This window comes from Cyrtonyx montezumae, unplaced genomic scaffold (assembly GCF_038088225.1).
Source record: "Cyrtonyx montezumae isolate F1298 unplaced genomic scaffold, pur_monq_1.0 scaffold_13, whole genome shotgun sequence".
In the NCBI taxonomy this organism is placed as follows: Eukaryota; Metazoa; Chordata; class Aves; order Galliformes; family Odontophoridae; genus Cyrtonyx; species Cyrtonyx montezumae.
This window is the reverse complement of record NW_027071859.1, coordinates 4,783,903-4,809,028: the sequence shown is the minus strand read 5'-3', so window position 1 is coordinate 4,809,028 and position 25,126 is coordinate 4,783,903. Positions and strand designations below refer to the sequence as shown.

Sequence of the window (25,126 nt, the reverse complement as noted above, 5' to 3'; positions counted from 1 at the left end):
TGTGCTGGGGAATAGGGGCAGGGAGTTGGAGCAGGAAAGAGAAAGCTGTGTTGCTTAAGCATCGCTGAGTGCCTCCCTTGAGTTGGATCCTGTCCTTGCTGCTGTTACAGTGCATGTGATTTTGAGAAGCTGCTCTTCAGAAGTATCATTCTCAGAGGACTGTGTGCCTTTTGAAGACCTTGTATCTAGTTTCACAAGGTTAGTGGGGTTTGAGCTGTGTGTATGCGTGCATGTAAAAATACATATGTGTATATAGTTGTATGTTGGTGAAGGCAATAAAATGTATGTCAGCATGTAGATGCACTGGAATCTGAAGCATCTCCATGTTAGCAGAAGCTGCTGATCCCAGTCCCTGCCTACCTCTGATCTTCACATATAAGGCTGGGAGAGCTCTCTTCTCAAAATCTAATACTTAGATTGGCCAGCTTTCTAAGTTAGTTTTGTTTGATGGTCAGTAGATAATCAGATTTATTTTTCCATAGTGAAAAGAAATGGAATGTAATATCTTGTGCTTTTGGGTGGGAGTGTGTTTTCTGTGAACTTGTGGTATATCACAGCTGTGGACATGTTCAGTGTTGGGTGGATGGGCCGTGTCAGAGCTGTTGAAGGCAGTTGTAAGCCCTCATCTCTGCGCCAGTATGGGAAATAAAAGTCACATAAAGTCTGTGATAAAGCTGCAGCACTGCAAATGTCACCACGGCAGTTCATACTAAGTATGTACATAGTAATTCACAGTAATAGCTTCATCCTGGCTATGTTGAGGATTTTCGTCGAGTGCAGAATTGGTGCTGAGAAAATCTGTGGAAAAAAAGGATGTTCTTACTTCCCAGAACTGGAGATACTAGTGAATTAGCTCATTTAGCTCTGATATTCTATTTTAAAATACACTGGGAAAAGCTGGAGAACGTGTGCAAGAGCAGCAGGGCAGTATTTGGAAGGAGGAGAAACATCTGGACTTGAACTTCTTAAATTTCCTACTGTGTCAGGAACAAACAAAACCGAACACCATTGCTTGGGGAGAGGGTGCTGAGTAGTGCCAGGTCTGCTGGAGGTGAAGGGAGGTTCCAGCAGTTCGGGGGGGTGGGGGGGCTAGGAGATGGGCCGTGCTGTGATTGCTCGTTGCAGGAAATGATTTGGAAGGGATGGATTCTGTCTCTCTGCACCAAGCCTCAGTGCATCTTTGGAGGTACTGTAACTGAAAGGAGGTGCTTGGCTTCACTAGGAGATGCACAGCCAGGTGCTTCACCTGTGGGAATGCTGAAATGCAGAGACATGAGTCTGTTCTGCTCATGGTGTGATCACCAAGGAAACTATGGGATGTATCACTCTGGTGTCCCAACACTGTCAGGCAGTGGCTTTTGTACAGCTTGTGCCAGTACAGTGCTGCACAGTGACACCGTTTTGGCAGTGTTGAGCAAAGGGAGTTTCTGTTCCCTTTTTCTGGGGGCAGAATCCCTTAGCATCATTTTTGCTGTGAAAGCAAAATGCCATAGTGAGAGGGATTTTGCACAGGAGAATGCTGGGAGGTCTCACTTGGACTGCTTCCTTTTGAATACATTTCTGCAGCTGATGGGAAGCTTAGGAAATGCCCTAAAAGGGAACTACTGCTCCTTCTGTGTGCTTTGCTGCATTATCTGTCTGCAGCGTGGAGAAGGACTTCTGTGCTGGAGCAGGCTCTAATGTGCCTCTTGCTTTCCTTTGAAGCAGCTAATTTACCCCTGCTGAGCATCCCTCTGCTTGCCTTCTCGTTCTTCATGCCACCCAACTGCTCTCAAAGGATGTGTAATATCTCCAACAGGGGGTTGGATGACTTTGGGTAAAGCAGCACAAAACAACCTTAGAGGACCTTCATTTGAAGGTCCAATATTTATCCCTAAATGTCTTATTGAGCATAAACAGTATATGCAAAATGGCTTCTATCTGTAAGGTTTGTTATGCATTATGAAGGATTTTTTCCTTGCCTTTGTTTTGCTTCTTCAAAACTAAGTCCTGACACTGTTTTTCTCCTTATCCACCTTATTTCTGTGTTGAGCATCCTTGCGTTCTTCTCCTTTTCTCGTAGCAAGCCCCACTCTATGCAGAGCTCTCCTTGTGCATCATCATAGCAACTCAGTTGGCTGACCTGAACACATGGAAGGAATGTAGGGTTTTTTTAGAGATCTTTGTCAGAGTGGGATTTCAGCAGTCACTTGGTCATCTGAAGGCGTGTGATCAAGAGCTGTCTCTGTATCTCATCATCACTCTGGCATAACAACAGGCACCCCAAATGGTCCCTCATTTCTAGCTCTGTTTTACACATTTGTTTCCAGAGTATTAATATGCTGTGTAGTCTGTGTGCTCAAACTGGGCATAAACAATTCAGACAGCAAATGCTACAGAGCAAGTATAGTTAATGGACCCAGATGGTTATGTTGCCAGTTTTATGTGACGTTGCCTGCATTAGCCTGGAAAACTTTCAGCTCTTAAATATCAGAGAGCTCTGATCAGTGTTTTGCGTTGTCCAAACTTCTACTGGACTTCAGCATCTCCTTAAGAGCATTTAGCACAGTGGAACCTGGTGGATCTGCTGTAGGTGGTTCAGCAGAAACATTCATCTTCCCGAGTGCAGCAGAATGGGCTTAAATAACCATGCTGAAAGCAGGTTTTAGGTACACAATAGCACATGGGACAATGTGGAAAATAATGATGGTACAGGCAGGTGAGTGAGATGAAAAAGCAACGTGCATGAAAGCTTTGAAAGAAAAGAAAATAGAGAAGCAAGTGGATGTAATTGTCTGGAGAGGATGAGATGAAAGCAGACTGTGATGGTTTTGGTGCTGAAGGGTGAAAGTAAAAGCTTTTCAGTGGTTACTGAAAGAAGTAGTAAAAGAAAATGGGTGCATTTAGCAGGATGGAGAAGAGAGGAGATCAGAGGAGAGGACTGATACATCCAAATATTCCACAGTGCTGTTAGTTTTCTTGCTGTGCTTTCTCTAGCTCTTGTTAAGCAGATTGCTCGTGGCCACCCAGTACTGCAGGTTCTCCATCCTCAGTTTTTGCTGGATAGAAGGTGAGCTCACCTAGGTCTTTCTCTGAGGTGTTCGCTTTGATTTCCAGAAGGATGTAGACCTTATTTGTTTACATTCGAGTTTCCTCAGCACCTGTTAGAATCACAAAATCTTAAAGGTTGGAAAAGACCTCTCAAACCCCACCATGCCCACTGCTCATGTCCCTCAGGGCCACATCTCTGTGCTTCTGGAGCACCTCCAGGGATTTACCATCTCCCCACCACCTCCCTGTGCAGCTGTGCCACTGCATCACTGCTCTTTTGGAGTATGTTTCCTGATACCCCAACGTGCTCAGTGATTTAGCTTTGCCCTAAACAACCAACTTTTTACTTCTCCAGGTGGTTCTTACAGGAGCATAAGCTCACTGAAGCTCCTTCTCTGCAGCAGAGAGCTGCCTTCCTCCCATGGAGCCTGTCTGTGTGGTGTGTGCCATTCTCCAGCTATGCCAAATGCAACTCTGTTTGCTTAGCAAAAAATGAGAATGAAAGGCCGAAATATGATTTAATTCATGTTTTTTGTTTTTTATAACAACAAAAAAACAATGTTTCAAAGAATGGAGGGGTCCTTACCCATTAAGTGTATAATTCTATGAAGATTGCTGTTACCTTCAGAGATCTTCAGGAGTTCCAGCTAACCCATCAAAGAAGTGTTTGCGGGACTTGGACTACAACCATGCAATGTGCAGATGGCACAGGGGTTCATGAGACTCTGAGCCCACGTGGAAGGAGCACATACTGTGTTACTGAGACACCATCTGACAGCTGCCTCTTTGTAGGTGACTCTTTGCATCAGAGGTGACCTGAAACACTTGCTTCTAATGCAGTAAAAAAAAAAAAGCTCAAAAAGCTAAAAAACCTAAGCTCAAAAATCCAAAATCCCACATCTGGTTGCAAGAACCATCTCTGCTTAAAAAAGCCCATGCTTCACAAAGCAAGTTCTGTTTGTTCCCACTGACTTAAAGGCATGTTTGCCTCACACGGGGGCATCTTCAGCTCCTGCTTTGGGCAGTGTGGAGCTCTCCTGATGTGGTGTGGGCACATGCAGAGGGTGGCATGGAGGCACCTGCTGCAAAGCAGCTGACAACAAGCCATGTTCCAGTAGAGCAGGCAGCAGTATCGTGGCTGGGGTCAGGGTTAGGGGTTGGGTGGTTTCATCTTGGAGTTGCTGAGGCTGTTGGTATGGGAATTCCTTGTGGTTGAAAAATGTGCTGAAGCGTCTGTCTCTGCAGGTCAAATAAATTAGCTGTAGAGCATCAGTTCCTGCAGAAAACCTCACCTTCGTAGCAGGGACACTTTGGAGACCCCAAATAAAGCTGCCTTTTGCCTTAGGATACCTAGGTTGGGCTCTTGTTTCAACTCAGAGACAGCAAGACTGCTTCTGTCCATGCCTGGGGCAGCCACTGACCTGGGTTCAGTTGCCTTCTGTCTTCTGAGTCAAGATTCAAGGATCCTTCCTCCTGTGCTCTTCCCTTTTTCAGGCTAGTTCTCATTATGGGATGCGGGAGGGAGTGTGGTGCCAGGCAGGCAGCCAGGGAATGTTGGAGCAGTGTGGTGTACATTGCCCAGCAGAGCTTGATGGGGTGAAGGTCAGCATCCCTTCCAGCTCCAAGCACTTGGATTGGTGTGTAGCAACAAGTGGAAGGGGTAACTGATGCAAATGAAATCATTTTTTTGATTAATAGTAAAGAGTCCAGCTGAACCCTGACATGGTGCCTGGACAAAAAGCAGCAGTGTGCTGTCTCAGGGATCTTTAAAGCATCTTTCTTTGGCCCAGTGCTGTTTGAGTCTTTCCTGGCCTAGGTCTGAGCCAGCTGTGCTGCATTCCAGCCCTCCACCCTCTCCTCTAGAGACTGGCACTCAGGAAAATGGCATTACCTACACCTAAGTGATAGGGCAGTAGTGGGCACAACACGTCAAACCCAATTACAGCCCCTTCCATCCCTCTGTGCCATCCAATGGAGAACCCATCACGCCCCTCGTCAGACCCCACACTGGATTTTCAGCCTAGGGGAGGTGGAGCCAGCTGTGTTACGATGTTGCAGATGTGTGCAGGGCTGCAGAAATCAGTGTTTCCCACGTGTTGCAGTCACTTCCTTTTCTGTCAAACTTGAGTATTGTGTCAGAAGGTGCACATCCCCACAGGGAGCAGTTTGGTAGCAATCAGCAGTTGTTGACTCCTGTTCTGTGGGTCCAGACAGTACTGTAAAGGCTGCTGGTTACGTTTCTTTTGTATTAAGTGGCAGCTTGCTAAGGGCCAGATATTGTGACAGTACCTCTGAGTCTTTAAGCTGCTTGAATCACTCCAAGGAGCCGAGCAATAAAAGAGCTGGAGTAAAATGTATTCCACAATGTCCTTCACTTCTGCTGACAACTGCAGTTTAAATTCCTGATGCAACCTTTTAGCATAGTTAGCTTGTAAGAACTAATAAAAAATAAAATGTAGCCCTGACAGCTACTTGCCACTGCTTCTCTGATGGGGAGTAGGGAGAGAAGCAGCCTTTCTTTTTTGTTGAGCTGCTAGTGGTATAATATTGCTGCTGTTAATATTGTACTCTAATCACCATCATTAATGTATCTGGTGATTTTTACGTTCTGTGGTATACAGAGTTTGTTAGAGAAGAGGCTTTTATCACAAGGTGTTGTTTGTCCTAGAGTTTTAGAATTGTGCTTGAAAGACTCAAGAGAGTGGTTAGTTTGGATGATGCAAGTCTGAGCATCCCATTGAGCATTGGTTTAAAGGTATTTACCATTTGTACATGTCTTCATTCTTAGGTCCTTTGCTGAAATAAAATCCTCAGCTGTGGCTGATGAGTAACGCCATCATTTGTGATTTCTGAAGAACTCTGGAAGGAGCTTTGCAGTTCTGGGAGGAGCTGGGAGTGGAGGGGCCATGGCTGTTAGTTCCTATTTCTGCAAACTTCTCGTAGCTTGTGCAGTTGGAAACGTGCCATCCCTTGCAGCTTGCAAGAGAGAACAGCTCCCTTTGCAGAGTGTTTATTTCTTCTCAACTCAAAGATACAGGAGCTCAGGAGGCATTTTGCTAGCTGAACAGAAAAGGATGGAGGAGCTTTTATAGGCAGCTGCCAACATCAATTCCAGAGCCCAGCAACAGCCACCAAAGCTCCTTGACAGCAGAGCTTAGGCAGTGAACACGAAATGTGTTAGTAAAAGTGAGGGTGGGAAGAGGGAGACTTGGGACATGCTACTTGTGCTGGCTGCCAGAGCTGCGTAGGAGTACGAAGGCAGGATGGGGATGGCCCTGATCCGCAGCACTTATGTTCTGAAACAAAAGGGGATGCCACATGCAGCAGAGACATCGGCTGATGAGCAACAGTTCTGCATTATCAAGCTCTAGTTAGCAGAAGGTACTTTGTTTTGTATTCTGTTTTGTATTTGTATGCAGTTTTCTGTATGTTTAAATGATTATTTGCAGCAGAAGTGTGTCTGGAGTGGGTTTTGAGCTAAAAAGGATGGGGAATCCCTAGGAGTTGCTGGGCTTGAGGCTGGATCTGGTGCTAGAGCTCCTGGAGCATCATGGAACAGGGCAGGGGACTTGTGGTGCTCCCCTTGGCCCTGATGGAGTGAAGTAGCTGCCTTTTTTGGTGGGAAATGGTTGTGTGTGTGTACTCCAGAACTGTGGACTGCCAGGTGCTGTCGTGGAAATGTTTTATGCTGAGGGAGCTGAGAACACATTGCATATTAGAAACAGTTTCTTCTCCAAAAGAGTAAAAATGCTTTCTTTCAGGCTGCCCAGGTGGAGGTGGAGTCACCATCCCTGGAGGTGTTTGCTGCAAGCTGGCTTTGTGCTGGTGGAGCACAGGGGAGGTGACCTGCATCTCCTCCCATTAACTCCAAAAGACTTGAACAAGAAAGAAAGGATATTTAAGAGCTTATTGTTTGTGAAATGTTCTGGTTGTATCTCACTGCACATCTATGCCTGTTCTTCCTGACTTGGGGCATTGTGACACCCAAAGAGGTGTCCTTTGCTGTGTGCCTGTTGCTATGGCTCATGTCCTCCAGTCTCCAGTGTTCCCCAGCAGCCCGGATCAGCTCTGTGGGGGCATCAGTGCTTCACGAATCTCTTTTGGAATGCGTGTTTTTAGCCAGCGTGCTAATGGGCAGTATCTCTTGCACAATGCCTCTAGGCAATGGGTAATGTGTTTCTTAAGTACATATGGTTCTGTTTGTTTTTTGTATTAAAGAGGAGAAGCACCCTTGAGATCAGCACTAGGAGAAAGAAGAAAAGTAGAAGTTTTGATGTGTGATGCAGGACAGCTCTGAGCCAAGAAGCAGTGCAGAAGGTAAGGCACAGCCAAGCTCTGCAGTACCGGTCTGCTCCACACCTGCCATGAAGCTGGTGCTTCCCTGCTGCATTTTAACCATCTGCAGAAACATCTCTGTGATTTTCCAGCACCATTTTCCCTTCTCACCTCTGTGCTATAGTGATGGTAACAGATGGGGAAAGCTGGACAGTACCGGTGTGGTGTCACTCACTGAGTCTGAGTCAAGCCCTTTAAATGTTTGGCCACCCACTCTTTCATTTAATCACTTGTAGTTTGCCAAAAGCCCTAGCCAACTTCACTTGGCAGAGCTGCAGGCGAAGAAGTGATGTTTCACAAGATTCTGATTTCAGCAGTTTAAATTTTGACTTTTAAAGAAGTACTGGTTGTTGTAATCGGGCTGAGCTCGCTTGCGTGCTGAGGATCCCAATCCTGGCACAGAGCTCAGCAGGGAGGTTAGGCTCTGAAACGGTGTGCGTGGTCTGAACATTTCTCTTCTTTAGCACCATTCTTGCCTCAGAAAGCTTTGTAGCCAAGGTAGGCTCACCATGTGGGGATTAGTCCGCAGGCTGCTGATGCACAGCTACTGTGGGGGTGTGTGATTGACAGGGGAGCACGGGCAATCTCACTGCAGAGGCTGGAGGCTGCTGCCAGCAGCACATTTCTTCTTCGCCAGCTTTCCTGTCACTCCTGTAATGAAGCCAGAGGATGGGAATTTGTGTTCATCACTGAGCTCTGAAGCACTGGTGAAACTGCTGATGGATCTGTGCTTGAACTAGGAGCCAGAGGTGCAAGGGCACCAAAGGGCTGTTGTATCCCAAGCAAAGCTGTTGAGACAGCAGGGGATTTGTGGTGGAAGTAGAACATGGGTTGTTGCTGGGAACACAGTTATTTGAGGCTGAGAGATCCAACTCCTGCTCTTAGGAAAACTGGGATGAAATGTAATGGGCTGTGACACAGCAAGAAGCAGACTGGGTACTCTCGTGATCCCATTTGCCCTCAAACTCTGCTAATCTGTGAGAAATCACAGCTGCATTTCTAATGACCCATGACCAGTTCAAGCCCTTGCTTTGACTTGCTGTCAAAAGATTTCTCCAGGAGTGCTGTGTCCTTGTGTTGGGTTGGAGCATCTGCTCCACATGTACTTGGGTTGAATGACTTCCAGCAGACTTAGCAGCTGTGCTGGTGACTTCCTCCAGGAAATCCAGCCATGCAAGTAGCATTTAGCTTACAGGATCGTGGCAATGAAGCCCTAATGGCACTCCTCTAAGTTGCCTTTTCTTTCTTTTTTTTTTCTCATTTTTTCCATTTTTTGGTGTTGTTTTTTTTTTGAACCCATTAACTATCTTCCTATCCCCAGCTGAAAATCTGTACATCTAGGGGATTTTTTCTGCCTTGTTTGAGTGAAAGAGTAAATCCTTTTTGATTTATTCCAGAGCAGCCCCTGAGCTCAGCTCCTGTGAGAGCCTGCTGACTTTGAGTTCAAAAGATCTCACTTCTTTGAGGAAGGCTGTGGTCTTCCATCTTGCCTCAAAGTTCAGCTGAAAGAGAAAATTCTTTTTTTTTTAATTTCCTTTATAAAGAGAGAAAATAAGCATACTGTGTAAAGGAATCAGTTTTTTTCTGCAGCAGAAGAGAATGACAACATACAGAATTTCAGGTTAAAATCTGGTTGTTCGTGTAGGCTTTATTTTCAAGCACCTAGCATGTTGTTCAGTAAGTGTTTTGTTGAGATAAAGACTTCCTTTTAACGCAGTGCTGTCGGCTGGCTGAGATCCAGCCTGTGATCCTTCATTAAAACATCTTTGGTGTTGAAACCCCTGCTTTACAGTGGTGGCTAGAAATGGAAGTTCTATCTCTAATTTCCTGCAGAACTGCTGACACCAGGCTTGGGCTGAGTTCTGCGTGCACTGACAATAGAATTTCATCTTTACAATGAGTTTCACTGCAAGCAGGAGTGCTGCTCGCCATCAGGACTGCTTTGTTGCCTTGTTAATACTTGTAGGAAAAAACACTGAAAGATGGGCCAAGGACATCTCAGGTAGATCTTGCATCTCCCTCAGTCTGCTTGGTGTTTATCTTGCTGATCTGCTGTAGGTCTCCAGAGGTGAAAGCTGAGCTGCTCCAACGTGAGCCTTAGCACACACGTGCTGGGCAGTACAGGCTTCTCGTATATGTGCTTTCTGATGCTTGACTTCTAATGTCATCCCATGGAGCAATATCAGTTACAACCAACAGTTGTTTGTGTCAGCTGATGTCTTCACACAGCAGCAGGACTGGGAGGAGTGGGTACCTTCAGATGCCTCCTGTGCTGGACACTAGCAGTGAAAATGAAGAGTGATGTCCCATGCTGATGGTGAGCTGCACACCTTGAGAGGAGGTGCAGACAGCTATTTGTGGTGTGTATATGTCAGTATGGACAGTGCAAAGTAAGCATGTCAGAGCTATTATGTGCTAGCTGTTTCTTGTAGGACCCTTCCAGTCTGCGTTTATGTGGTTGTTGCTACAGCTGTGTTTGGAAGGGCTGGGGTAATGGATGGAAGATCTTTAATATAGGTGGACCCTGCTTTTGAAAGGAACTTCTTGAGCAAGGTATCCTTGGCTCTGCCTCTAATGTGTGGAACCTGCAGTGGAGGGGAGAGCTGGTGCTGAGCAGTGCAGCAAAGGCTCAGTCAGATGTCAACACAAGATAACACAGCTTGGGTTGGTCTGACTGCAAGTGGGGGGAGAACAGCTTTCTTGCCTACCTCCAAGTAACATGTTGATTTGCTGGTTTGGGCCAGAGCAACAGCTAAGCCAGCCCTTGCAGGCACGGAGGAAGTCTCGAGTGACACTTTTCAAGCCATTCTTATCAAACTTAACATTTTCAGAAGCTCTTTATTTCCAGGTTCTGTAGCGTGTGGAAGGTGGGAGTGTGTGTGAAAGCACTGTGGTGGTTCTGTTCCCTTTTCAGGAAAAACCCATCTCAAAAGCCAGCTGCATTTGCAGTCACTTTCTGGCATGTCAGTGTACAGTAAATCTGCTCAGCTCGGGTCACGATGCAAGGACAGGCAATAGGCAGAGTCACTTCTTTAGTGCTGTCACCACTTCTCCTGCTCTCACTTCAGCAGAGAAAAACCACGCATCGACTTTCTCCCACAAACTCGTGTTCTGAGCCAGCAGAAGTAGGAAAATGTTTTTTCCCAAATCTAATTTGAAACATGATGACTGGACCGTTCTTAAGCAGCTTCCAACTTAACAATAAAGAAACTTCACCAAGAGCTTGGCAGGAGCCTCTGTACATAATTTAGATCATAATCAGATGCATTAACACATTTTATATTGATCTCATGGGGGCCAAGAAGACGAGGTGTGCTGGGTAATTTCTTTCCAAATTTCTTTACCTGATTGTTTATTACTCTCGGGGACTTCATCTGTGGTCCAAATGTCACCAGCAGAATCCTACTGCTTCATGTGGCTGCATTTAGAGCAGTCAGGAGCGAGGCTTCAAATCACCTCATTGGCATTATCATCACTCTTTTTCCATCGGAGGGGGGGGGAGGGGAAAACATGGGGGGAGTGAGGGAGGCAGGGGAACAAAAGCAGGGGCCCAGCTCTGCGGATTGCTGACCTTCAGCTCAGTGGGAGGGATGGGAGAGTGCTCAAGGAGCAGCGTGCTTCTTGCTCAGTGCCCTCGTGAATGCTGCACGTGGGAAGCTCCCCCCCTCCTTTACACTGTAGCTGTTAGACATAAGTAGCTCCAATTTTATAAAGCTTCTGAAAGCTTTTCGGCAGTCTGTGCAAAGAAACAATCGTATATCATTCACGTTGCTTCATTGTTTTGTCAGGAATCCACCCATGCCAAAAGCATCTTTGTTGTGAAATCTTGCCTTTGACAGAAAATTCTGTTGCTGCTTTGATAAATGATGTTTTGCGTTTCTTTCTGCTCTGTTGGTTTGTATTATACCCTCAAGAAGTGGGAAGCGAAGTTCCTTGACACTTCAGCATCTCCTTTGTGCATCTTCCCACGTAGTTCATGGGTATGTATTTATTAAGAGTGGCACTGGTGTGGGTGCAGTACCAGGTGGCACAGCCAAACCCACACAGCCCCTCTTTCCCTTTTTTCTGGTGATACTGGGAAGTGGGTTGTAGAGTGCCGTGTTCACTGCAGAGTGGTGGCAATGACAATTGACCTCTCCTGGCTGAAAGGCCTCAGGATTTTACTGGTGTTTGGTGGGGTGTTGTGGCACAGTGCAGAACACAGAGGCAAACTGCACCTGACAAGAACCCTGTGCCCGAAACAGGTTTGGGTGCAGAGGGTCCTTTGGAGGGCAGAGGAAGAGCACTGACATCTGTTGGACTGGCTCGCTCTGTTCTTTGGATGTTTCTTTAGTAGTTGTTTATCAACAGCCTTTTCCCAGGAAATGAGGATGCTCGGCATCCCAGATTAGCAGAGATCTTAAAGGGACTTAACATAATTGTGATGAAAAGTTGAATATCCCTAAAAACTGGAGAGAAGGGAGTCTCTCCCAGTGACATCTGCCTTTCCCTGGATTTTCCAGCTAAGTACTGAGCAAGGACATTACTTGCAGGACGTACTGCCCCAGGACGTAGAAGTTAGAGTGGTTGGGCTCTCTTGAACAAACCTTTCCCCTCCATCTCCTGCTTTTTAAAATCATAAGAGCACCCATGGAGGCAGAATGATACAAGCCTCAGAGGGTTTGTGCAGCAGGGCAGGCAGGCATACATCAGAGGCAGAAAATATCCCTAGCCCTTTACTGTCTATAGCCAGCTGACAAGCAGACTCCTCGCTTCCAGAGCCCAAGTTACTCTCTGTGACTGATGTATTCTCCTTAGGTCTGCAGCACACGGTGCCCAACTTGCCCCTACAAGTGTGAGGTGATGGGTTCAGCTGACACAGCTTGCAGATCTGCTTGTGCTGGGCTTCAGCTGAGCACGGACACGCTCTCTTGGTTGGGCTGGAGAAGGGGATCTGATCTGAGCTTGCCAGGGTGATGAAGGAAAACGAGTGCTTTGTTTTCCATTTTCTTAAGATCTCCTTGAGCTGGACTTAAGAATTATTGATTTTCAACCTTTGTACCAGAACGCTGTGACTGTTCAAACAATTGCTCAGCTGAAACTATTGGATTACCTCTTGCTAAAGCATAATTTGATTTGGTTTGCTGTTTTGTCAGGGCTCTGAAGATAATAGCTTGCTTTAGCCTTTCATCTCCTGATAGCATGGAAGAAACTGCTGTCTGGGGGGGCTGCACTGCTGCCTTCTGCAAGTTAGCTTGTTTGGCACAGGGCCTTTGCCTGCCTTTTTCCTTTATGTCCTGCACCTATTGCCTAGCTGGGTAAGATTTGTTTGTTTGTTTGAAGACGTGCCAGGTGCTGATCTGTTAGTGCCAGACCACAGCTTTTGTATTCTGTCACACAGTTTGGGTAGCACCCTGGCATTTAAGCCTCACATCTGGGGGGAAAAAGAAACAACTGGGGAGATTCAGCTAGGAATTTGGAACTTCGTTAAATTCTGAAATACGAAGTGGAAATTATTGGTTTTCTGCTGTGTGATTTGCTTGTAAAGCATGGCAGGCCCTTCTGTAATGTAAGAAGGGCAGAACTACCAAGCAGGGGATCTGAAGGGATTAAGGTTTAGTCTAATTTCAAGTGAATGTACTCTGCATGTTTGTGGGATGCTGCTCAAGTGTCCTGAGGAAGGGTGCAGACTTAAATAAGGCAGAATAGGGAGCACTTAAACTCTTTCGATGAATGAGAATGGAAAAAAACCACTTTTTTATCTGTATCAGGCAGTGGGATGCTGGCTGTTGTGCACGTGTGACTGCCCTCCACTGGCTGAAATTAAGATGACCTTCCTTTGACAGAGACTTTTTTTCCTCTCCTAAGATTAATGTATGTCTTCAGAGTGACTTGGGAGAGAGGCAGGAGCATTTGAGGTGCAGGGCTGGGTCATCCAGAAGTTGCTGTGACCAAGCACCCAGGATCTGCAATGTCACCCTGAGCAGGAGGGAGCTTCGACTTAATGGACCACACTAAGGATGTAAACTCTGCTCTGAAGTGCTTTCCAAATGTGTGTGCTAGGAGCTATGTAAATTTTTTTTCTTCTGTGCATTTTGGTTAGATAGCTGAAAGGAGAATTTATCTGAAAAAGTAGCCTTCAGCTTTGGTCAAACTCAGTAGCTGTTCTTTCCAGTGGGAACAGAAAAGTTGATTTCCTTTCAGGACCCAGGAGTGAGTTTTGAGAAGGATAAAGTATTTAATAAAAACAAACCAACAGAAGTCCTACTGACACCTTGAATTCAGAGGCAGAGTCTGAGTCATTCTTTTGTCTTCCTGCAGAAGGAATCCAGTCTGGGGTTGAGCACACGTTGTGTACATCTCTGTGTTGGATACTTGAAAGGATCTGGGGAAATGGTGATGGTAGTGGCAGAAACCTTGCTGAAGTCGAGGTGGTCAATGCCAGCTGCTCACTGCTCACCTAACAAACTGATTGCTTTGTTGTATGGGGCCATTGAAATAGTGAGGTACACTTCACCCATGTACACCTGTGCTGTTCCCAATTCCCCTTTCTGGCTGTGGAAAGGGCTTCCAGGAAGATTCATGTCATTCATCCTTGCCCGTAGGCTTTAGCTTCCATGTAAGGGCTGGGCACAGTGAGTGCAGCCATTCCAGTTGCATTGCCATCCTCTTCATTTCTACACAAGTTCTCCAGAGCAAATTTTTGTTGTCACAGTTAACACTTGGAAACGTACTGCAGACAACATTGGCTTCATCTTGGCTGCACCAAGGCTTTCACTGCCTTAGCTAATACAGCCTTTACAATTGCTTAGAGACACTTAACTTGTTAATGTGTTTAAATAAAGAGATTAATTTCAGGCATCCCAGTGCTAAAACACTGTGTTCGCATTTTGACAGTGTCTTGCTTTTCAAGCCAGGTGCAAACAGGCTCTGCAAACCAGTTAACTTGTGTCAGCTAAATGGACTGTAACTCCTGGTGAGCAGTGCTGAGCTCTTGTGCATCCATTCACCCTTGCCAGGCAGTGGTAGCAATTACCTGTCCTCCATGAAGAATCAGCAGAGGGGGTCCTGGGGCACGGGTATGGGAGGTGCATTGGGAGTGCCTGCCCTTTAAATGCATTACTGCTTGATTTTATCGATGATTCTGAGTATTTTAACCTTTCTGTGCCTCTGTTTTCCTGCCTATAAATTACTTGTCTTCCTTTTGGGTTATTGAGGACTGCTCAGCTATAATGTAGAAGATGCTGTCAAGGTAGGGTGCCAAGTGGATACAAACTATTTTATTTTTAGTGCCTTTTGAAATCTTGGACTTTTTGTTCTCCCTTTTATCTGTCTCTCTTTATAATCACACAGAAATGGAAAGAAACCCAATCACAGCTGTTGCTGGAGAAGAATCATTAGGCTCATCCAGCTGGCTCTCCTGGGGCCAATGTGGGTTGTGTGGAGTGATGAGGGGTCTTTCACTTCTGACAGCTCTCTTCATTGATCGGAGTGGGAAGGGCTATTTTTAGGTAAACGGACGTCAGGCAGTGCTGAAAGGGAGCTGGGTTATTTTTGGAAACTAATCAGCAACACTTTTGACGGGTCCTCATGCAAATTTTGTCTTTGGTTGGGCTGTCTCTCTTCGTAGGGTCAGCTTCCAAGGATGTGGGGGTGATTTGTTGAGCTTGTTTGGCAGCCCGAATCTGCGGGATTAATTCCCAGTGGTGATTGAGCTGAAGGTTTTGAGGCAGAGGATGAAGCTCCACACACGGAGTGCGCCTAGAGTAGAGATAAACCCACAGGGATGCCCTCACAAAGGAAGGTGCTGTAGACTTGGTGCTGTAGGTTGCATGCTGCAGGGTTGAGGGTTGCTACCCCTTGCTTTGGTGGGTTGCAGAGGGATGATGATGTCTCCGTTTTCCATAGCCTTTTTCAGGAGCATTTTGGGACAGCTCCTGACTCAAGCTGACTTGGCACCCAGAGATTGCTGATGCTGTGCAGAACCATCGTGTGTTGCAGGTACAGGTGGCCAGGCCTGTGCCTTTGTTGCTCACAGACCTGGAAAAGCCCAAGCAGAAAACACCGTGGATGTGATTTAGTAGCACATTACCTGCCTTCTCTCAGCCTCATCTCAGAGGTCAGAACGTGCTCTTGTCTGAGTTTTCCAGGCCTTTCATACAACGTGTGAAGGCCATTACATAAAATTAGCTTGCTGCTTGGGGAAAGCTGGTATTAGCTCTGTGTTAGGACTCTTTTCAAAGCTCTCAGTCATCATTTACTTGATGGGCTCCTATTCAGGCTCATAGGTACAAGGTAGAAAATGGAAGGCAAATAGCATCTGATACTGCTTCCTGACAGAGGTGAAAAATTGAGTGGGCTTTTTGGCAGAATTCCTGCTCTCCTGGGGTATTTTTTCATGTTTTTTGTTTATTTTTCTTCCCTGTATGGATCTGTCATGGCACTTTCCTCTCCATGTCTGTGGAGTGCCTGTAGAGTGAGGCTGATTTTTGATTTCCCCAAACTTCCCAATGATCCAGCACTGGGAAGAGGAACGTGGTTCTGAAGCAGGCTTAAATTGTAGAGCACATTCAGATCTGCTAAGCAACAGCATTGACACGTTTAAATAAATCTGCTGTTGAGTAATACAGAGTGACATATTGAGAGCAATTAAAACAAAAAAAAAAAGCAGCAGAAATTTGGGAAATGACTGGAATGGAAACAGAAGATAGAGGACGTTGGATAAAGGAGAGGGAGGGCTGCTCCACAAAAGGAGTGTGTTGGAGAACAAGAAGAGCAATCAGGAGGGGTGAGACAATAGTGGGAGTGGCAATTGATGCTGAAATTGTCTCTTGGCAGTAGGGTCCTTGTGACAGTACTTCTCTGCCAATGCTGATGGTCATGAGGACTGAGGTTTTACTGCCTACTTCAGAGAGGAGCACGTGGCGGGACATCACACAGAGAGAGGGGATTGGAAGGTGGTGTTTGTATTCCTGCAGCTTTCTTACTGCATGCTGAGTGGGGTCAGGCTTCTGTTGTACCCATCACTACAGAGCTGTGCAACTCCACATCGAGGAGGGAGGGCACAGGTGGAATTTGGAGGTTTTGTATCTGTAATCGGTGAGAGAAAACAACTTGTAGAGCTGAGCTGCGGAATGCTGTGCTACGAGAAGCTGTGAAACCAAGTGCTTGACATGCTTTTCTTTCCTTTCTTATTTTTTGAACAGCTCAGACTTTGTACTGATAAGAACGTACATGATTGATTGCTCCAGAAAAGCATTTTGGTGTAATGCTCTCTTCTTCAAGGTCTCACGTAACTCTTATCTTCTGGGGATTAGGGAGAAATTGTTCTGAATCAGCTGTTCTGTGATTATGATGTATGAGTATTTGGCACCAAAGCAGCTGGAAATGGGCACTTAGGAGTAAGGGCTGAAGTGAAGGGATCGTTGGTCTGACACAGCCATCTTTGTGTTTCTTTAATGGTGTACTGCAGTGGTCAAATGGAGTTGAGGATTTTGTGGCTATCTTAATGACTTTGTTCCAGACTGATGCCTTGTGTCTGTGTTGTGTGGTCACAGCAGGGTTGGTGGCTCTGCTGGTGAACCCTTCCAGGCTCACGGGCAGCTTTCCCAAGCCCTGACAACATCTCCTTTTCATGGCTGGGCACCAGGTGCTTACTCTGGGCACGAGCTGCTTTTGTCCACTGGATGACAATATTTAGCTTATACATCAGCCAGTGCTATTAAGCATAAAAGGGAGATTGCTATGCTGTCCTTTGCTGTGTTTTTGAGATCTGTTGCTATTTGTGGCTCAAGCCATGGAGAGAAGATTAAGACTGCACAGTAAGAAGTTCACTCTGCTCTCCTGCCCACAGTAACTGATGGAAGTGACCAGAAGAGAGATTGGTGGCTTCTTTGTGCATCGTCATCGGTGAGTGGTTCCTGAGGAAGGCCTGAGCTGGAAGTGATCTGGTGTTTGAGGTGATGGCTGGCAGGTGGTGTTGGAAGCCATTGCTTCGTCTGTATGAGTGCTTGGCTGGCAGAGTATCCCACTGCCCCTTTCTGAAATACTCTGAGGATACTTGGCCCCGCTCACACAGCAAAAACAGCTGCTGTGCACTGGAGATTCCTGCCTGGAGTCTTTTTAAGTCCAGTGCCTCCCAGCCGAAGTGAGTTCTGCCCTCCCAAAAGCACATCCTCTGCTAACAGTTGTCAGCTCCCAGGCCACTGCACGTCCTGCTGCCAGCTCCAGGAAGCTGAAGAGCCATTACCTCTGCAAAATTGCGGCCGTTTGAAGCCGCTGCCCCAGTGTCACCACCCCACAGTGGATGAACAGCTAAGGCATTTGGACACTGTATGATTAGATCGAACAAATTGTCTCAAAGCCACAAGATGTTCAGCTGGACTGCTTGTTCGATAACAGTTAATCAGCATTTCTTTAAGAAGACACTATTGCTTAGCGTTACATTCTTTAATCTCATTACAGCGTTCTAATAAAATGGGACTTTGCCATCTAGTCCTGTGTCTTCTAATAACTTCTGAACCCATCAATTGTTTTCACATGGGTTGTGAGGATACAGCTCACCGAAGTATTAACTCCCTATAAATGCCCTGGAAATAGAAAAATGAAGTTCTCTGCGGGGTTTTGGAAAGCCCTATGAAAGCCTGAAGGCATCAACAGTGAGAATTGAGGCTCCATTTGTGCTGGTGTTCCCAGAAGAACTTGTTAGAGGCTGCCCTGAGACAACAGATAGTATTTTTCTCCCAGTGCAGTGCTGTGCATTGCAGGGTCTGTTAAAAGGTGTCAGACTGCATTAATCATCATTCTAGCTGTTTCCCTAGCAAGCTGCCAGGACACTGTTAAGTTTGGGAGTGCAGTTGGGAAGTTCCTTTGGACCAGGCTGCATACTTGACAGGTTTTTAGTTTCAAAGGCAGAGGATTTTAAAGAAAACAAAACAGAATCTCACACGAGGAGTCATGCTTCGGTGCATTGGCCTGCGAGGCAGCGTTGAAGCTAAAAGCTCCATTAGTGGGTTTCAACCTACCCAGCTTAAATCCTTCCCTGAGGATTGCTCATGTTCTGCAGAATTACAGAGTTTGGCATGATAATGTTTTCCCGTTTATTTCTCCCTTCTGCATTTTATTTTTTCACGGTGTGAACAGTCAAAACAGGAGCAAAGCTTGAGGGCTGGCACAGGAATCACAGCTCTGTTAGAGCAAGCACGAGCAGTCCCTGCCACAAGGTGTTCTCCCAGGTTAAATATTAGGAAAAGAGTATTGTCCTAAAGGGTGGCAATGCAGTGGCACAGCTGCCCAGGGAGGTGGTGAGGTCTCCATCCCTGGGGGTATTCAGAGCCATGGGGATGTGACATCAAGTGACGTGGTCAGCGAGCACGGTGGGGTGGGCTGGGGTTGGACCTGGGGGTCTTTGAGGTCTTTTCCAACCTGAATGATTCTGTGGTTCTCTTCAGGAACGCAGTTAGTGGACATGGTGGTTGGACTTTTGGGGGTCTTATTGGTGTTTTTTAGCCTTAATGATTCTAAGGAGATGAGACATTGGAAGTGATGAATGGCAGTAGAGGAAGCAGGTGCTGTGCAGCTGCCCGCGGACTGCTGCCTGCTTGCTGCCTTGCTAAAGGTAGGGGCACAGAGGGCAGGTTCATGTGGGTGAGCGAAATATATAGGCTGAGAGAGCTATGCGGGGAGTAGGAGGCACAGGGGGAGGCTGAGGTTTGGGAAAGGGAACAACAGAGCTGCTGAAATGGGGAAGGTGGGATCCTGCCAGAGTGAAGGTGGTCGGAGGCAGGCGAAGCAAGGGATGTCGGCAGCTGCATTTCGTGCGGCTACTCCTGTATCCTGCAGCTGTTCATTAGAGTTTCTGTTTATGCCACAGGGAGTTTTGGAGTCTCTGAAGCTGACACAGTTTTAATAGACAAAGACATTTTGAGTGCAGCACATCTGCTCTGGGATGCTAAGGCACAGCCTCTGTGCTGCAGTGCCATTGGTGGAAGCGTTTCATCGTGCTGCTTTTATTTTAAGACCTCTCCTCGCTTTTATCCTAAAAAGTAATTTTTGAGGTCAGAAGAAGTGCTGTGTCTGCTCATTAGGTTTGCAGCCATTTAGCAGTCCTGTCTTACTGCTCCTGATATCCCCAGGTTCCCAGCCTTGCAGGTGTGGAGAATCACCTTCACTCTGAAGGATCCCAGAGCATTTCAGCAAAAGGGGCCCAGCTCAGAGGCACAGCAGTTCAGAAAGGAGCACACAGTGGAATGTGTGGGATGGAGAACATCTCAGTGTGAGCGGATCATGCTTGTGCTCCTGAGCTCTGGGCATGAGCTGGGTAGCCACAGGAGTCCAGACAACGTCTGAGTTATGTATGGCAGGAATTGGATAAAACCAGGGAGTTTTGCCATTTAAGGAGCTATTTTTTCTTTTTCTCACCAAAACCAAAATCTTCTCAGTTTCGGATATGAGGAAAAGCTTAAAGGGCAGCGGTGAAGCAGCAGGAAGAGAGGAACCCCAGTGGGAACCTCAGCGTGGGCTGCAGGGTGCACTAATACAGAGCCACGTTATTCAAAAGGCGGCGAGTTGGTTAGATTGGATTTAGCAATTTATTTCTAGGCAGACTCCATCTAACCTTGAGCTCAACTTTTATGACCTGTGGCTTGCCAAAGCCCATCTAATCTTGTTCAGTGATTGAGCCTCGCTTCTGCAGGTGTAAAGTTAATTCCTTCCTTCACCTCCAGCTATGGCCAAGTTCCTTCCATCATTCTTCCCCTGATCTTTCTTAGGCCTTCATTAGGCAGAGCAGCTGCACAGCAGGGCTGCAGGAGCCCTTTCTTACTGCACGTCTCCCATGTTCCTTGTCTTTCCTTTCCTGTCCATCCTTTTCTCTATCCAATCTGCCAGCAGTCCCTGCTTTTCCTGCTCAGCAGAGCGGGATGTCTTCCATCCTTTCCCTTTTTGGGTCTGAGTAGTAGTGTTCTCCATACATGCAGCTTGACTTGAGACTAGGCTTGCTGCTTGTGTTTCTTGCAAGCAAAGCAGTGGGCACAACCAACAAACACAGCGTACAGCAGGCGTTAAATTAGTCAGCGTTTCAAACCCAGGCAGCAACTTTGTTTTGCAATAATTTAATTATTGTGCATTCTGCTAGTGCTTATCTTCCATCGTACGTTTTTCTGCTGTTAGTAACCCCGCTATGCACTCCCACAAGCTTCACACACCACATCTTGTTCTTTGTTTATTTTTAACTTCCACGTCTACACATCCTACCCTGTATACGTGCTGCCCAGGCTTCCATTGGCTGGGCTGCAGACATCTGCTTTGCAAGGATCGTAGAATTGTAGAATGGCCTGGGTTGAAAAGGACCTCAAAGATCATTGAGTTTCAACCCCCCCACCATGGGCAGGGTCCCCAACTACTAAAGCAGGCTGCCCAGGATGGCCTCTCTCAGCTCCGGTCACCCTCCCAACATCCTCTCTGCTAAGCACAGCTCCACTGATTAGCTTTTATTTCTTTTTTTTCTTTTTTAAGCCAAAATACCATTGCAGAGATCTTACTGCAGGGTCTGTCCCAGTGACATCTCTGTTTCAGGTGGGGGCTCATCTGGGTCTTCACAGCAGGAAGCTGCAGGCTGCATTGCTTTCAACCAGCACTTGGGCACCTTGTGCTGGAGGCATGGCTGGGGGAGCACTTTGTGGTGCTGTGAGGTTGTGAGGATGGGCTGTGCTCTGAGGAGCTCTCAGATTGAGCAAAGGGCAGAATATCCTTATTGGTCCCTTCCAACTCTGGGAATTCCATCATTAGGGTTATTTTTGTCCCATAGCTCCACAAACTCAGTAATCCTGCCCCCCAGCCAGCCCTGCTCTGATGGCAGGTTTTGCTGGCATTGTGACCTCTCCAGTTTCTCTGAACAGTGCATTTCCATTCTCACACGTGACCAAATCTACGTGGGTATATGTGGTCCCAGGTACACTCCTGCAGAAGTGCCACCGGTGTGACAAAGGTAGATCACAGGGGAAACATTTAGATTGAATGTCAGGTTGTTCACAGAGAGAGCAGGGAGGTGCTGGCACAGGCTGCCCAGAGAGGCTGTGGGTGCTCCATCCCTGGAGGTGTTGAAAGCCAGGTTGGATGGGGCCCTGGGCGACGTGGTCTAGTAGCACATCTGGAGGTTGGTGGCCCTGCCCTGGTGTGGGGCTTGGAACCTTGGGGTCCAACCCAACCTGTGTGTGATTCTAAGGCAGAGTGGTTGGGATGCTGGCAGGGTTCGAACAAGCCCAGTGGAGGTGGAGGCACAGCTATCTGGTGACATCTTTCTTCTGAAACTTCTGCAGGCAGTGAAGATGTCTCATTCCTTGGTCCACTGTTCCTGCTGCGTTATCCACCTGTGAGTGCAGTAGAAAGTCACTTAATGTCCCTTGCCTAATTGGGAACGCGTGACTGGAGTGTGTGGTGTTGAGAAACGGGTTTGTTACCCACAGGGACCCTATCTGAATGGAGTTCAAATTAATAGAGTGCTGGCAATAGTTGTGTTTGTGCATCTGAATTTCTAGTTTGCCTCGTAATGAGCTGTGTCGGATAAGAATCCTCCTGCTGTATAAAAATGGGTGATTACAGCACGTCGGGTAATTTAGTTATTTGGTGTGATTGATCGGGCTGTCTGAAACAGAGCGGCCTCCGCTCCCGTGGTGATGAAACATCCCCCAAACAGTGCTGGAGTTGTCTCAGTCAGCTCTGAGAACAGTGGCCCATTCCTCCTGTCTGGAGCTGACTTCTGTGTGCTTCTCTCCTATAACGTGGAGCACCTGGCTCTTTGCTGTGGTTTTACCTCCAGACAGTTCCTGTTTGTTAATTGCTTCGGGGTAAAAGCAGAAATAGCCTTCTCTTCCTCCCACACCTCATTTATCCTTTTCAGCAACAAACAAGATAGCAGTTATGCACCTACTCCTCACATAGATTGTGCATGTGATGGAGCAAGGTGCCTGCTTCCTCAGTTTGCTTCCTAAGTGCCCAAAAATCTTCCAGGACTTTGTAAGTGGGAGCACAGCGAGCAGTATGACACCAGCCACTCTGAATGTCTGATTTACCAGGTTCCTTGTAAAGCTGTGCCTGTGATTCCTCACTCACAGACTGGGAGGTTGAAGAGCTTTGTGTTCAGGTTGTTCTGCTCTTCAGTGCTGCAGAACATAAAAGGATTCACTTGTAAGCTGTGTACTTCTTTGTACAGAGAAGTGCTCGTGTGCAGCCTGAAAGAATAAATAAAACAATACTCTTCCTTTATTACCAGAAAACAACACTAAATAATAAATTTAAGTACTAAAAGCTCTATATGTAAAGTAGATTGCACGATGCATTATGCAAAAAGCAAGAAGGTACTGGAGAAGGAAAGCAGTGGAAGAAGGCAGGCTGGAAGATGGACAGTTTTGCAGACAGGATTGTTAGACATACACTGAATCCTGAGTTGGCACAGGCTCTGTAGTGACGTCGGACAAGTTGTCATGCAGTAAGTTTGGTTGGGAGGACCTCCTGAATTCTCTTAACCTGGGTTTTTAATGTCTTTTTGCCTCCTATCAAAGTGGCCAGCTTTGCTGAAGCAGGTAGTGGCCATGTTCTTGTTCCTTCTGATGATGCTGGGGCCCTGGAAGAAATGACTGGGCGTGGATTTGGGATTGCAGGAAATCATCAGGAGGAGTCTGTGCTCCTGACCCTTTTGCTCCTTCTCTCCTTCTTGTTCCTTCCCTAGCTGCCCACTGTACTTTTCCCAGCTCTCCCTCTCCTTTTCTTAATTTCCTTTCTGTGATGATAAGGCAACTTCACCTTGAGGCAGCAACACTTGGTTTTACTTACACGTATTGGTTCTCTTCTGGGGTTCAGATTCCGTATTCATCAGTCATAATCTCTCAGAAGCATCAGCTGTGAGCTATTTCACGGGGACTTGCCTGCTGGGGTTAGCTGGTCGTTGATTCTTCTTCCAGATTGTCTTGCCCTGTAACTTCAGAAGTGGAAATTGCTTTTGGGGAAGTCTGATCCTGAACCTGGGGCTCCACAACCAGCATCAAGGAGTCTACACAGGGTTAGCATGCTGCTCTCCAAGGATTTTTGTCTTTGAGTGCCACTTCTGGACTACTCCAAACACCTCTCTCTAAATCCCCGTGTTTTCTGTTCAGGTTGCATTTCTTTCCCTTGTCCAGATGAACTACAGGGTCTCTTTTTGCCTGCAGACACTCCAGTGCCTTCATATAGGAGCCTGGAGAAGTGGCTGAGCTAAAATCCAGCATGCAGGAGCCCTAGCCAGAGCATGCCCGTGGTCTGCTTTCCTTCTGTGAATATAAGAGGAATACAACATGCTATTATGGATTGCTTCCTGGAAAGAGGATGCAGAGGGGCTCTCTGGGAGTATTTGCCCAGGATCACTTTGTGATGTGCAGGGAGCGTGGCTGGAAGCAGGTTTGGCTCCATGCAGAGCAGGAACATTCCTTGGTTGGGATAAAAGCTTTATAAAGCAGAGGGTGCAGTTTATCCCCTGAACGCAGAGATTACAAGATCTTTTACTGGTTGTGTGTGTTGCAGTGCTGATCTTTGCCTAGGAGTATTTCTGTGTACTTGTGAGCTCCCGAGATGCTGCAAATCCCCAGCGATGATCCCTTAGGCTGCGGCACGCAAAGCGTTTCAGAGTGCATTTTCCATCTGCTGCTTTTAAAGATCTGCTCTCAAACATACCTTAAAGCACGCACCTAATAGATTTACTTTCCTTGTTCAATTGCAGGAGGAAAATCCTCTAAATGCTCCTGTTCCAAAAGTGATTGGAGATTTGGAGTGTAATCCTATTCTTTATGAGAATTAGGAAGTTGAAAGTTATCACTGCTGGAGGGCTGTTTCGTGTTCATTTCTTCTCTGTTTCACTGGAAGCACTCTTTCTTGTTTCCAAGAAAGGAGGGTGGCCATATGCTGTATCTTCTTGCTTTAGCAGAAAGATAATGGTTTACCCTTTGTACTGCTTTAAAAAATAACTTGATTTTTATTTGATTTCATTTTTAGTGCTGGTGAAAAGGAGACTTGGCAATAGGAGCTGTCTGTTCAAGGCAGGAGAGAGAAGCAAAGAAGCCACAAACACGGGACCCTGACTGTCACAGTTCATCAGGAGGGAGTCTGCATGACAGAGGTGGGTAGAGATTCATCCTCAAAGACAGCCCCAGCACAGGGTGTGTTTCTGGTGATGGCATTGCAATGATAACTCTGCAGGCTCATCAGCTGGGACAGGAGGAGACTGAAGATGGGTAGAGGTGCACACAGAGGGTCTGGAAACACTGATTTAACAGGTGTTGGATCCCTGATTTCCTCCTGGGTTGGTTGTTGCAGTCTGATGCACCTGTGTCACCATACTCTGCGTGGTGATCTACCTCTAGGTATGCTCTGGAGAACTGTGAGTCTTCTCAGATATTCCAAGAGGGGGACAACATTTCATATTATATGGAGAGATGGCCAGAGGGAGGGACAAGCAAGGAGGGACAGGAATGTCCATGTGACTGCAGAGGGGCTTTTGTTACTGAACACTTGCAGAGCCATGAGGACAGTGACTTCACTAGCACCCAGCCTGGCTCTGTCTGCTCAAAATGCAAAAAGCAGGAGAACCCCAAATGTTCCTGTAACTACATTGGCATGGAAAACACCCACTGGGGTAAAAGCTGGGAAAATATCCCTGATTTGAACAAAGATGTGGCAGCATGCATGAACAGCAATTTAGTTTTGCATCCCTGTGCTGTGGGAGAAGGAACTGCAGCATGCAACTACTTTGTGC

At 46.7% G+C, this 25,126-nt stretch overlaps 1 protein-coding gene across 4 annotated transcripts in view; it reads left to right on the top strand.

The window, feature by feature from the left end:
• EXTL3 (exostosin like glycosyltransferase 3) overlaps positions 1-25,126 on the top strand; it is a 97,356-nt gene that overhangs the window by 50,012 nt on the left and 22,218 nt on the right. For 2 of the 4 annotated variants that reach the window (XM_065730493.1, XM_065730492.1), the window contains 2 exons: positions 7,249-7,347; positions 24,367-24,490. The gene's annotated coding sequence lies outside the window, so the exon portion shown is untranslated. The remainder of the gene's footprint in view (positions 1-7,248; positions 7,348-24,366; positions 24,491-25,126) is intronic. The other 2 variants (XM_065730496.1, XM_065730495.1) reach the window with 1 other exon arrangement.